Consider the following 5,991-nt stretch of genomic DNA (forward strand, 5'->3'; position numbering starts at 1 on the left):
TAAATTAATTTGAAATACAGTCACTGTAATGTAAATAAACTTGGAGTACAGTTGCCTCACAACATAAACAGCAATGAGATAAATGACCAGTCAATCTGCTCTCACTGATGTGAGTTGAATGAGCAATCCTGGAGCAGAGTTCTCCAAGCACTTCAGGATGTCAACTTGGAATTAATTAAACCTATGTTGAGATTCGTTTTGGATCCTGGTTTAACACCTCATCCCAAAGTAGAGCACATCTGACAGCACAGCACCTTCTTGGAGGTACTGCATTAAGTATTACCTATGGGTTGTATGAATGAATTTTCCCACTTTGAGTTAAGGTGTCTCTTCGAGTGAGATTCAAGGAGCCTGTTCTGCAATGGCATTTTGCACAAAACCTTCCTCTCTTCACCTCTTCAATTTTGCATGCAAACTCCACAGAGAGGGAGAAGTACTCGCAGCCGACGGTCCTTCCCTTTGTCTTACTGCGGGGGAGATTGCCTCACAACTAATGTGGGAGGGTCAAGACCAACAGGGGGTGAGGTTGGGTATGGAGTTGGTGGAGGTACACATCAGACTCCTCATACAATCTGAGGAGAAAACACATGAACTGGCTGGAGAGGATAGCAACTGTTCACGTGGGGACACATGAAGCCTCAAAGCTTCATTGTGCTGATCCCCCATTACCATCAACCCAAATTCAATCTCAACCTCCAGAAACATTCATTCCTTCACTTCTCTAATCAGATATTGTCAGCGCCCACACAACCTCGGCCCTGAAGAGGCCAGAACCAATGACCCTTCAGCTCCATCTCCAACTCTAGAAAGGAAGGCACTGAACCTTCAGAGGTTTCACTAGTAAGGATTTCCCCTTAACTCTTGACCAGACTTTCAGCTCAGTGGGTTCTCTACCCATACTGAACCCGAGAGCACAATCTGGAGAGCACATCGCTGGCACACCTCCACATCTCCAGGTCACTGACACACAGAAGGTACTTGCTCAGCCTCAGGCAAAAGACAATCAGGTTTATCAGAGGCAGTCAGGAATCTGATATCAGTGCCGTGCTGCATCTGGCATGCATGTTTTTAGCTATCTCCACAGAAGGTTGACAACTGTCAAAGAGACCCAGGTATGGCACAGCCATTACTGTAACCATAGGTGCTCCGCATGACAGAGCTCACTCTCTGGACTGCTTCCTTTCAGGGAGACAGAGTGATGCCAGAGGAACCCATAGGGCGAACTCCAAGGCAAGAAGGATAAGCCTGTCTCTGTGAAGTTCACTCTCCCCAGGCCTGGGGCCTCCAAGCCCAAACACACATGGGAAGACTGCCTGAGTTTTCTAGGCCAACGGGACCAGCTACAGAGTAGGCCCCCTCCAGCCTAGCTTTGGAAGTCAGGACTGCACGTAGACATAGTGGAAAGGAGAGGAAGAGAAAAGGTAGGTGGCAATGAGTTTCAACATCATTGTAAAAACTGTATTGCATGTTGGTAAATATATTGTCACAATTGTGGCAGGAGAAATGGGGTGATAATCAAGACCTACTCCTCCACTGTCCACACCATTCACATAAACGTGTTGATTCAATGACCAGTTGCTTCTTTCGTTGTACAGCTCACCAGAATAATAGATGTTCACCAAGCAGGTTTGATGACCACAAAGCATTCTATTTATTAAAAACAAAACTTATAATTAAAATAAGCAGCAAATACTGGCTGATATGTACATTAAGTGAATCTATATCTCCTTGATCCCAAACACAGAGTGTGACTCTTACACAATGCAAAAAGGCAACGTCTCTACTGAGACAATAATCAATGGGAAAAAAAAATGCCCCATGCGGGCCAAGGATCTGAAAACAAAGGAGAGAATGCAATAAATTCTCACGGTCCTTTAGGTTTGCTGCTGATGAAAATCGAACTGCTGCCAGCCAAAGACTGGAGGTAGAACTTCAATTCTGAATGCAATCAACTTGGATTGAGTCTTAGGAAAGTGATCACAGTCCAGCTCTTCAGGTATTACAAGGCAGTCAGGATTAATGGCATTTGAAAACCATACCAGCTTCTTGACTGAGAAAAGAACTTCAAGAGAGAAACTTGCAGTTTCTGGACTGTCCTGCTCACTAATTACTTAGGCTTTTGAATAGAAAATAAAACCCATAAAAGGTGTTTGGTGACCAACAGTGTAGAGACACCCCTTAGTCTTTCTAAAACTGGATTTTCCAGTAACTAAGGGACATAAACCCTATCTCATTCCTTTCTTCACATTTTCTCAAGGTCACTTGATTTTTTTTCTGGAAATAGCCATGGTTTCCAGCACACTTTAAAATTTAATTTCTTGCTAAAACCAATCTAGCCAATCATTGTACGTATTCTGATTTATTCCACATAGACTTTAAAATATATATTCCCTGTGTGATGATGCTGCTCCTTTAACTAGGTTATTTTGCCCTTGAATTTTGAGAGGGATCGTAAAGGCAGAGGTTCTGATATGTCTGGAAATAACTATGTGTAAAGGTTTTAAAGTTTTTTTTAAAAACACATACTTGTACATTGAAAGGGGAATTGCCAGTTCTCCCAGTTCAGGGTTTATTTATCTGGTTTGGTTTTGAGCAAGCAGTCTGTTTGAAGCTGCTGGTCAAGTTTTAACTGAGGACCCAAAGACACAGCTCCATGCTGGCTGCAGCACAAAGTGCTGCACTTTAATGCGGAAACAGAGAGGCTAACATAATGTGCAAGGATTGTACCAGGTCCTCAACTTCCACACTACACTCACCGTGTGAGTGTGAGTAATCAGTGATAACTCCACATACCTCTGGAGGGAAACATTTGTCCTATCAGCTTTTCAAGTGAATATACTTCCATACGAGACTGGGACAAGTACAGTGGGCATCTCCACTGTCCCTCAGAGTACAGTGATCTGTTGAATAAAGCTGCACAAAGTGCTGCCTCTCTCAGGGTAATAATTCTCCGACAGGGTGTTCAGTCTATGTGTATGCTAAATTAGGAAAGGTTAATCAATGATGGAATGGTGGAAAAGGAGATTCCTCAGAATTCCTCTCAGCTACTGCTTATCACATGCTGACTGAAGTGTGAAGAGCTTCTAAACCATAGTACCATGTGATGTTGATGCATTGTCTGACTGACTGTTGTTTTTTTCCCATGAAGGCCATTTGGATACATAATGTGAACATGCTCAGAAGTAGGGGTACACAAAGATATAAAGCACACTATCAGATGGATAAAAACTCATTTATTCAGTGACAGAAAAGATTAAGGACTGGAAAAACACCCAGGACAACATGTCCTTTGCACTAAGCAGGTGATGTTTGCCATTTTACTGACACAAAGTTAAACAAGTAAAGAGAGTGCAAACATAGCCCATTCATTCTGAAAGCAGGTTTAAAGAAGGTTCTTATCCGATAACAGAGCGTGGTGTTGGTAAGCCTGGTCAGCCTTAATCTGTTAGGAGAAAGTGAGGACTGCAGATGCTGGAGATCAGAGCTGAAAATGTGTTGCTGGAAAAGCGCAGCAGGTCAGGCAGCATCCAAGGAGCAGGAGAATCGACGTTTCGGGCATGAGCCCTTCTTCAGGAATGACTCATTCCTGAAGAAGGGCTCATGCCCGAAACGTCGATTCTCCTGCTCCTTGGATGCTGCCTGACCTGCTGCGCTTTTCCAGCAACACATTTTCAGCCTTAATCTGTGCCTGCAGAGTGTTTCTGAGACCTGGAAAAGACCAGCAAAGCCATAAGACGATGAGGTTTGGAGCATAAGGAGGCTATTCAGCCCATGGAGGTGTGTTTTCACTATTCAATAATGTCATGGGCTTATTTGACAATCCACAACTCCACCTTCCTTATTTATTCCAATTCCCTTTGATTCCCTTAGTGATCAAAAATCTATCCCAGCCTTCAAAAAACATGACAACTCAGCCTTGACAGCCCTCAGTGGTAAAGAATTCTACTTATTTGCTACTGTCAGAGAGAAATAAATCTTCCTCATCTCTGACTTAAGTGAGTGATCCCATCCTCTGAGATTATGCCCTCTGGTTCAAACATCTCCCACAAGGGGAAACAGCGTCTCTGCAACTACCCTGCCATGCTGTCACAGATTGTCACGTTTCAGTAAAGTCTCGTCTCATTCTTCTAAACTCCAATGTGTATAAGCCCAACTGACTTAACCTCTCCTTATAAGACAATCCCTCCCTACCTAGAATCAGTCAATTGAATCATCTCTGGACTGTCTCCAATGCCATTATAACTTTCCTTAGGTAAGGTGACCAAAACTGTCCTCCACCATGAAGACAGATACAAATTCCTGAGTCCCCATTATTATTTCCTAAGACTCATTCTTAAAAGGCCCTGTTCATTATTCTTCTCTCTTCCTTTTTTATATATTTAAAGATACTTTTTAAAAATCTTGCTTGCTTATCTTTACAGTTTATTTTCTCCCTTTATTATTCTTGTTTATCTTTTGTTGGTTATTAAAGCTCTCTCAATTCTTTCTTTTCACACATTTCTTTTTCATTCAATTTGACACCCTTAGAATCCCTACAGTGTGGAAACAGGCCCTTCGGCCCAACAAGTCCACACTGACCCTCCAATGAGTAACTGACCTAGACCCATTCCCCCTACCATATATTTACCCCGGCATATGTACCTAACCTACATATCGCTAAACACAATAGGCAATTTAGCATGGCCAATTCACCCAACCTGAATAGATTTGGACTGAGGGAGGAAACCGGAGCACCCAGAGGAAACCCACGCAGACACAGGAAGAATGTGCAAACTCCACACAGACAGTCACCCAAGGCTGGGGTCGAATCCAGGCCCCTGGTGCTGTGAGGCAGCAGTGCTAACCACTGAGCCACTGTGCCAACCAATTCTTAACTTGCTTGTTTAACCATGTGTATAGGATGGGCTGAAGGGCTGAAATTGTTGATGATATTCCATTGTTACATGATCTTGAATGACTCCTGTGAATATTCCTGTACACGCTGAAGATGGCACAATTACATCGTTTTCCTATACTTGATGTTTGTTACACTCTATAAGAGAGAGAGTTTCGTCGCTGGGCTTCACCTCAGTTCGGGATCATGAATGGTGCCAGAAACGAACGTAAGCCTCCAGATCGAGGGGGTCCCCAACAGCCAGAAGGGTGTGAGGTTAATTGATTCTTTTCCTTCTGTTTTTTTGTCTTTTTTCTCCACTTAATAAATATTCATAGTTTAGTTATTTATCCTTTCTTTTCCATTGTTTTATTATTACTTAATAAACATTTATATTTAAGTAAATTTATGTTATCGAGTCTTCTCTTAACTTCACTTAACCGAATCCGAAATAACCACTTGAATACATCCTGTGATCCAAGACACCATGGTTTGCTTAGATCTTCTTAGAATCCTCCTTCCTCACTGGGAAATATTTTTGCTATGAGTCATAAATTATTTTCATAAACTCATTTACCTGTCCACTCTTGACAACTCCTCCCCATCCCTATGTTATTACCTTTATTTAAGTTTCCACAGTGTTCACGCTCATGTTTCTCACTCTCAAATTGAATGCTCAGTTCCACCATATTATGGTCACTGCTCCCTGGAGGATCTTTTACTATTGAAATAATTGTATGAGACGTGTCGCATTACACATTACCAAATCCAAAACAGCCTTGTTGCTGGTGGGATCCACAACAGATCGTTGCAGGAAACTATTCCCCTGCCTTTTTAGTCAGTTCACCTCAATACCTGCTCATGCTCTAGATTCCACATCTATAATGACATGTATTTGTAGTCACTTCACATTACTATTCTCCACACAAAGGTACAACTGCCTTGACCCCTTCTTTATAGTCATAGAGATGTACAGCATGGAAACAGACCCTTCAGTCCAACTCGTCCAAGCCCACTAGATATCCTATATAAATGTTGTCCCATTTCCCAGCATTTGGCCCATATCCCTCTAAACCCTTCCCATTTATATACCCATCCAGATGCCTCTTAAGTGCTGT

Source organism: Chiloscyllium plagiosum, chromosome 18, assembly GCF_004010195.1.
Source record: "Chiloscyllium plagiosum isolate BGI_BamShark_2017 chromosome 18, ASM401019v2, whole genome shotgun sequence".
Classification (NCBI taxonomy): Eukaryota; Metazoa; Chordata; class Chondrichthyes; order Orectolobiformes; family Hemiscylliidae; genus Chiloscyllium; species Chiloscyllium plagiosum.